Here is a 9,625-nt window from a genome sequence, read left to right on the forward strand (position 1 = left end):
ACCTACCCCCCCACCCTTCACTGCCGTGATCATTATGGACTTGATGTCATTGGATGTTTCGTAGAGTTACACAAAATACAGGAGTGGATAAATCACAGTCTTAAGGGGGTAACAGAAATCAAAAACCTTATTTTCTTTGAATCGAAGTGTGTTAAACAAAGTGGTTAGTTGTTTGCATCAGCAATGGTGATAATATTGTCCGGGCTTAATTGAACTGATGCATAATTACAGAGCTAATTTGGAAGCAGGTGTCTGAGGCTCTTGAAATAATTGAAAGTAAATGAAAATGAAGGAGCCAGATTGAACTGCAGTAACTGAACCAGCTTTTGTATCTCCCAATAATTGCCTCCTTTAGCTGTCACAGTCCAGTGACTAAGCAGAAACGAATGGCCCCCCACTGCGAGTTACATTCTCCACCTACACTGGAACATAAATATCAGTGCTTGTCCTTCCACACAATGCAAAATGTATCATCTCTAGAGCTATTTTAGCATTCCCAAGATTGTTTGAATAGAATTGTTTGAACAGAATGTCTGTCCATTTTGACTGAAACATGTAAGAGGAATATGTTTTAATTTGCGTTGTCTTGTCTTCACACCCTTTATAATGTACACTTTGGAATAGCTCTCTGATATATATGGAACATCAAATGAATAATTAATTGAATTTCACATTGCTCCATCACCTTAACCAACAATCAGTAAGCCCATCAATCGCAATTACAAGCATTATTAAACTTTGAACAAGTCCAAAGCAGGCGTTTGAAAATAACAAGCATGGCTGATTTCCTCTCCGTTTTCTCAGTCTCTGGGGGTAGACTGTCTATGAACACCAGACTGTGAAATGCCTGCTGTCTGACTCGCTGACCACCCTCCATTTCACACCATCCACAACTTAAGATTCTCTGTGTCCAACACACTGCCTATGAGGAGATGGTGGTCCTAGAGAGGCTTAGTTTTCATGTGCAACAGAAAATGAACCAACACCAAGGTGCAATCTCACTTAAAGGCCCAGTGCAGTCAAAATGAAGTTTCCCCTATGTTTTGTGTCATATTGTACAACAGCTGATTAAACTAACACTGTAAAAGTGTGAAGAAATTCGATCAGCGTTATATTTCTTGACAGTTACCTGTTGAAAATACAATCTACACAGGACTTTCTAATCAGCAGGTTTGGCATGGCTAGGGTTTTGGCTTGCCTGGTGACAAGTTAATATAGACCAATTACAAAGAGAGTTCCAAACCTCTCTGCCAATAACAGCAAGTTTTCAGATTACATATCCCTCCCCCTCCCCACTCAGGCCACTCTGAGACAGTCCAAGCAGAATTCTTGCTTGAGATATATTTTTTTGCTAATCAGCTATTTTTGTTTCTTTTTTAAAAAATGTTAATGGAAAACTATTACAGTAAGGTATGTAATTCTTACCCAGAAATGATATTGAGATAAAAACGGTTGCATTGGGCTTTTAATGTAGCTGAACCTCTGGTCTCCAAGTGGTTTTTATTCGTTAAATAAATAATTTCCTGATAGTAATGGTATTGGTTTCATGTGCTTGTTATACAATCTTTCCATTGATTTTGTGAGATATTGATTTGTGCTTCAGGTCTGAGATGCAGTATCTTTCCTCCTAACCATAGCACAGTGAGTTTCATCTCAACTGGTATCTCTTTGCACCTCCAGTGTCCTCATATAGTCACTGAGGTCCTAGACGTTCTCCCCACAATGTGGTTCTCCCCCTGTCCCCTCTCAGCTATAAAGCTCTCCTCTCGTATATATCCATGAGTCTAGTCATTGGGTTCCTGATGTGCCAGATCTATCTTCCACCTCCGGGAATCACTGCCACATTAGGCTCCTGATAGATACTGACATTCCCATTGTTCGCGGCTAGTCTAATGAAATGGTGATGATGATGATGATGATATTGATGGAGGCTCATTGCCACACAACCCCCTTTTGTCTGTCTCTCTCTAGCAAACACGCGTGCGCGCGCGTGCGCACACACACAACTTGGCCAAGTGGAGAGGAGTGTATTATTTAAATCACCATATTTTATTCATTTCATCTTTAGCAGATATACAAACATGGCAGTAACTCTCTAAAGGGTGTTTTAGCAGTGATGGTAACACTGACATGAATTATCAAACCGGTGGCCTGGGCCTTTCACTCCTAAAGCAATGATAATAGTTCACAATTATCTAAAGAGCCTCCTCTTATTGACCTCGTGGTTCAATCCCAGTGCAAGGGTTGATCTGTCTTGGGAGAAAGCAAATGTATAAATGGAAGAATTAACAATGCATCAACAGCAACTTACTCATCTCTCCAGCTATAACGTCTGAACTCCTAATGGGGCTCTTGTTAAAGTTGAAAGACTGCTAGTAAATGTCTGTCTTGGACAGTTTCTAAAGGCAATTAGTGTTTGCCAAGAGCAATTACACTGTAGCCAGGCCTTGCATGCTGATTACCATCATGTGCTTTAGAGAAACAAGACGACCCACGGAATGTGACAGTAATGCAGTGCTCAGCCGCACTCTAATTGTTAAATGTTAATTGTTAATTGTTTCTAACATGAGGAGGGCTGACACTTCCAGGGTACTGCACGTACACTGACTACGAGCCATGAACTGGCCTGGCAGGGAACACAGTGTCAGCGGTTGAAATGAAAATAATAAACAGTCTGTGTGATAAACATTTCACCAGCAGGTACCTGTACTGAACTGTCAGCTAAACCCCCCCCCCCCCCCCCTCTTCCCCCCTCTCTCTGAGGAGCACTTTATCTCTGCCTCCCAGCACAGTATGTCTGTGAGATTATACAGCTCCTCTAACCACAGGCTCCCTTTATTTTGACAGTTTTCTCTTCCCCAGGATAATGACCTGTCACAGAGGATTCATTAAGTTTATGTCATTAAAATACAAACCCGCTGCAGTGCACAATTCTATTCATTTTTTGCACTCGGCTTGATTATGACTGCAATCACTAAGCTTTGTCAGAATGCATTTGGAAGGCTCTCATTAGCTTCACAACTGGACTACAAGCAGAGAGCCAAAGACAGACAGGAAGGAGATCATGGTTGGCGAGCACAGCTCTGGAAGGTCCATCCTCCATCATGACAGGCCGGAGCCAGGCCAGGCAGTTGGTGTGGTCAGCATGGCACTCCAGAGAAGACACAGCTGTTTGCCATGTGGTGCACGCTGAAGGATCCAGCACGTTGACTGCCAAGTTTAACCCAGACGGGTAATGTTTTTGCTCTGCTCTAAAGAGTATTTTAAACATTGCCATAATGTTAAATATTGGTCATCTTCTCTATGTACATACTAATTTTATTGCCCAGATTGTTGCCAGTTCATAAGTAAAATATACTCATTTATTTTACAGGCTTCAGTGTTTAGCATTAGCTAGTATTGACATTCCCAAACTTATTTGGTCTTTCTTCAGTAATATACACCATAAAATGTTGACTCTCACAAAACATCCAAGTCTGTGTCCTAAAAACTCCCCAGAGTATATTTTATAGTGCTGTAAGAATATATTTTCATGTATACTAAGAATAGTAGATTCCCTAGTCCAGACTTGCATTGTAAATTACTTGGAGGACTGAATGGATATAAATCTGTGACAGCCACATAGAGTGGCCCTGAGAGGAGTGATGATTGCAGGGACTTAAGGTGTCAGCAAGCTGCGAGTGAAATACTGAGTTTATTTATTTACTTCTAGTAGGATAGCGTCACTGTAGACAGAGAATTCTTCAGCGATTAAAAGTGAAAAGGACAACAATTTTAATGTCACAAATGTAACACTGTAGCAAAATATATTAATCATATGTATAAATCAAACATTATTACCATAGTTCTGAATTAAATTGTAAATTCAGTATGCACATACAAGCACACATAATGTATACATTTCTGACCAGGAAATGCAGATGAAGCATTCTTTAATTCTTACAGTTTGTTATCAGAGTCATAATCCATGGTGGTGATATTTCAACATATTGCTCATAGGGCGCTAGTAAGATTCTTGTCCTCCCAGCCTTGAAAGCATTATCGACAGAGACCATTTTCAACATAATGTTAAAGGACGAGGGCAGATAATGGCTATTTCTTTCTAGTCTATGATGGGTGTAATCCTTTGAAGTGGGGGTAATTTGGCCTCAAAACCAGAGCATAAAGGTATCCTTCCGCTGGGGAGATCTTTATCCCAGTATGATGCATTTTCCCCCTCACAATGGCGAAAGGCCAGTAAGATGGAACTTTTGCAACCACAGTTTGTAGAGGCCTATCCTAACATACAGTACAGAAAGCAATATACTTGAATCCTTTGATATATCTCCTTATTTGTAAGATAAATAATAGGCTAAGCTTAATTTTAAAGTTAATATATTTGCTTAATCAATACCGGTATATTAATATATGTTTTACAAAACAAATAAAGGTAATTGATATATAAGTTACAGAAGGTTTAATATTGATTAGTAGGCCCAATCGCTGATAATGCGAGATTCACTTCACTATCCAAGCAACCCTCTACATTTGGGGTATGGTTATGCGGCCCTCCACATTGGTTGATTCATCTCAGCTGTTTTATTGTATCACCACAATCCATGCTTATCTGTTTGTTCAATTTCACACCACAACAAGAGTGGAAACAGTTGTTGACCTGTAGAATTTCACTCCAACATATAGGCTCCTCAGTAATTTTGTCCACTGCAAGAGGCTGCTGTGGAAAGCTATTCTAGACCAGAGTATGCCTATATCAAGTTGATCACATGGACATTCAGACTAAAAGGACTGGTCATGATTGATGACTGTAAGCATAACTCTGAACAACTTAATTTCAAATGATATGATAAAACTTGCATCCCAAAGATATTCAATTATCTATTCATTAACCCAATGAGTCCCACCGCGATGCCAACGCAATTTGGGCTACTAACCCCTTTTCAACACCATTAGTCTGTGTGATTAACGGGGGCTGAGCTAGAGCGGTATTTGTGAGACAAGGGCCCAAAGGGGCCCGGAGCCGGGTCTTTTTACGAAAACGTTTGTAGAGTCCGAGCTACAAACTATTAAAAGCTATTTATGAAAAGCTGAGACTCTCAAAAACTCACACGTAACATGTTTTGCTCTATGACGCTCACAAGCTACACAATAGTTGTTAGAAGGTAAGGGGAGATCATAGAAGATCATAGGAAATGCAAGGATATAGTGTCTATAATTAAGTGATAATGCCCGTGAAGCCAGTGCTTGGGGATATATTGGCACGGGTGTTGTTAGGCCCGAGACAAAGTTGACATATTTTCATTAAAAACGTTATTTTGATTATTCATACTATTTCATCCTTACACAAGATATACTCCTGACACAAATCTAAGGTTAATACCCAAGGTGGCTGGTCATTTGTTCTATTGGTAAGGTTACCAGAGGCGCAACCCAGTCGTTCGTTCTAAATGTTCCATTGCCATACTGGCTGGCAATGTTCTTATCTCTTGCTTGCTAGCTAGCAAATTACGGCTAACTTACTGTCAAGTCAAACAGTGTAGCGAGAATAACAACAAAGTAGCTGCATTTGTTTAAGCTGATTTATAGTGACATTTACAGTGCATTCAGAAAGTATTCAGAACCCTTAACTTTTTCCACATTTTGTTACGTTACAACCTTATTCTAAAATGTATTAAATAGTTTTCCCCCCTCATCAATCTACAAACAATACCCCATAATGACAATGCAAAAACAGGTTTTTAGAAATGTTTGATAATTTATTAAAAATAAAAAACAGAAATATTACATTTACATAAGTATTCAGCCCCTTTACTCAGTACTTTGTCGAAGAACCTTTGGCAGTGATTACAGCCTTGAGTCTTCTGACGCTACAAGCTTGGCACACCTGTATTTGGCGAGTTTCTCCCATTCTTCTCTGCAGATCCTCTCAAGCTCTGTCAGGTTGAATGGGGAGCGTTGCTACACAGCTATTTTCAGTTCTCTCCAGAGATGTTCAATCGGGTTCAAGTCCGGGCTCTGGCTGGGCCACTCAAGGACATTCAGAGACTTGTCCCGAAGCCACTCCTGCATTGTCTTGGCTGTGTGCTTAGGGTTGTTTTCCTGTTAGAAGGTGAGCCTTTGCCCCAGTCTGAGGTCCTGAGCACTCTGGAGCAGGTTTTCATGAAGGATCTCTCTGTAGGCCTCCCGAGTGGGGCAGCAGTCTAAGGCACTGATCAGTGCTAGAGGCGTCACTACAGATCCGGGTTTGATCCTGGGCTGTGTTGCAGCCGGCCGCGACCTGGAGACTCATGAGGTAGCGCACAACTGGCCCAGCGTCGTTCGGGTTAGGGGAGGGTTTGGCTGGCTGGGATGTCCTTGCGCCATCACACTCTAGTGACTCCTTGTGGCAGCCGGGCGCATGCACGCTGGCTTCATTCGCCAGCTGTATGGTGTTTCCTTCGACACATTGGTGCGACTGGCTTCCGTGTTAAGCGAGCAGTGTGTCAAGAAGCAGTGCGGCTTGGCAGGGTTGTGTTTCGGAGGATGCATGGCTCTCGACCTTCACCTCTCCTGAGTCCGCAAGACTGTAACTACCAATTCGATATCACGAAATTGGGGAGAAAAAAGGTGTAAAAACAATATTTAAGAATACATATTTATAGAGCGGCCAGCTCTAGGAAGAGTCTTGGTGGTTCCAAACTTCATTTAAGAATACATATTTTATATTTTATTAGTTTAACCCTTATTTAACTAGGCAAGTCAGTTAAGAACAAATTCTTATTTACAATGATGGCCTACACTGGGCAAACCCAGATGACCCTGGGCCAATTGTGCGCCGCCCTATGGGACTCCCAATCACAGCCACTTGTGATACAGCCTGGATTCGAACCAGGGTGTCTGTAGTGATGCCTCAAGCACTGAGATGCAGTGCCTTGGGCTCCCGAGTGGCGCAGTAGTCTAAGAATAATGGAGAACACTGTGTTCTTGGGGACCGTCAATGCTGCAGACATTTTTTTGGTACCCTTCCCCAGATCTCTGCCTTGACACAATCCTGTCTTGGAGCTCTACGGACAATTCATTCGACCTCATGGCTTGGTTTTTGCTCTGACATGCACTGTCAACTGTGGGACCTTATATAGACAGGTGTGTGCCTTTCCAAATCATGTCCAATCAATTGAATGTACCACAGGTAGACTCCAATCAAGTTGTAGAAACGTCTTACAGATGGTCAATGGAAACAGGATGCACCTGAACAGTCTGCTGTTCCCACATGCTTCAAGAGGGCCACCATTGTTCCTGTTCCCAAGAAAGCTAAGGTAACTGAGCTGAACGACTATCGCCCCGTAGTGCTCACTTCTGTCATCATGAAGTGCTTTGAGAGACTAGTCAAGGATCATATCACCTCCACCCTACCTGACACCCTAGACCCACTCCAATTTGCTTACCGCCCCATTAGGTCCACAGATGACGCAATCGAAACCACACTGCACGCTGCCCTAACCCATCTGGACAAGAGGAATACCTTTGTAAGAATGCTGTTAATCGATTACAACTCAGCATTTAAACCATAGTACCCTCCAAACTCGTCATTAAGCTGGGTCTCGACCCCGCCCTGTGCAACTGGGTCCTGGACTTTCTGACAGGCCGCCCCTAGATGGTGAGGGTAGGAAACAACATCTCCACCCTGCTGATCCTCAACACTGGGGCCCCACAAGGGTGTGTTCTCAGCCCTCTCTTGTACTCCCTGTTCACCCATGACTGCGTGGCCATGCACGCCTCCAAACTCAATCATCAAGTTTGCAGACGACACTACAGTGGTAGGCTTGATTACCAACAACGATGAGACGGCATACAGGGAGGAGGTGAGGGCCCTTGGAGTGTGGGGTCAGGAAAATAACCTCACACTCAACGTCAACAAAACAAAGGAGATGATCGTGGACTTCAGGAAACAGCAGAGGGAGCACCCCCTTATCCACATCGACGGGACAGTATTGGAGAAGGTGGAAAGTTTTAAGTTCCTCGGCGTGCACATCACAGACAAACTGAAATGGTCCACCCACACAGACAGCGTGGTGAAGAAGGTGCAACAGCGCCTCTTCAACTCGAGGCTGAAGAAATTTGGCTTGTCACCAAAAACACTCACAAAACTTTTACAGATGCACAATCGAGAGCATCCTGTCGTGCTGTATCACCGCTTGGTACGGCAACTGCTCCGCCCACAACCGTAAGGCTCTCCAGAGGGTAGTGAGGTCTGCACAACACATCACCGGGGGCAATCTACCTGCCCTCCAGGACACCTACACCATCCGATGTCTGATTCATGTTTTAGACTGGCTGAGAAACACTGCCTGTCTGTCTCGTTCCGACTCCCGACACGTTCATTATTACTCTGGGACAGCTGGAGATCTAATTTGAATATTGAAACAATGTTGGAAATGCTGGAGAAACACAGCAAGGTTTATACAAATCTACATTGTTGAAAACTAAATGTTAGTCTAAAAGAAATGTGAGGTAATGTTTCGATGCTTTTTATAGTGGAGAAGTTTATAAATTGCCTGGCTGGGCTGATGAGGTAGTGGATTGCGCAGTCAGATGGAACAGAGAAAATTGGCATTTTAATGTCATAGAATAGACACCGGCTGGAATGCGGTTGTAACCAATCAGCATTCAGGATTAGACCCACCCATTGTATAATACTGTAATGAACATAATTTCTGTCACAAACTCCAAACTCCACACAGTTGTCACTTGTCGGATATTCATTTCCCACTGAGCAAATAATTACTGTACTTAAAACCTTCATATAAATACATTTTTATCCGATTCTGCAGCTTCGAAGGAGCCAATGAGAATGTGTGGCATGTTCTGGTGAGTGAATTTTTATCAGGTTTTTTGCTTTGGTGGACCTTATTTATTTAATTGACATTTGTCAATAAAACTCATGAATGTCAAATTATTTTGTGTTCTACTTATAGCCCTGGCTTTCCTGAAAATAAAATGGTAAAACAATTAATTGTGAGGCTAAATATGAGGGCTTGACGATAAATGAAAGTCAGATAAATGAAAAGCTGTTTTTTGCTGGGGTCTCAGGACTGATAGGGTTAATCTGTTTGTGCAAGCGACGTTCCTTACAGTTTACCTCAGCCTCCTCCACATAGCAATATGCCATACTCCTTCCAGTGATTATATTAGACAGCACCATCCAGCACCTATGGCATCAACAACGATGTTGTTTTCATTTACAATGTTTGGTTGCTGCCCCAATGGACAAAGGCACGGATACAGTTTGTTGAGGAAAACACATGACATTTATGTCGTCTATCATCCAATTGGTCAACATGAAATTCCTTTCTCATAATACGTAAAGCCTGGAACACGATGGAATACGTGAGACAGATTAATAAGGCTCTTGTTTGTGAAGATTCCCCAATCATGAGCTAGACACCATAGCATACACTGCTTTCATCAGCTCCACTCCCATTCTAAAACATATCAAATAGCCAATTAAGGGTCATTTAACCTTCTATTACCCTTAACATTAACCGTTTTTTCTTTAAAGTGACCTTAAGTAACCTTAACTTAAGAGCATATAAAATTGCATAAATGCATAGCACAGATTCTAAACATCGAGTCACAATATCGCGAGACT

Source organism: Salmo trutta, chromosome 24, assembly GCF_901001165.1.
Source record: "Salmo trutta chromosome 24, fSalTru1.1, whole genome shotgun sequence".
Lineage (NCBI taxonomy): Eukaryota > Metazoa > Chordata > Actinopteri > Salmoniformes > Salmonidae > Salmo > Salmo trutta.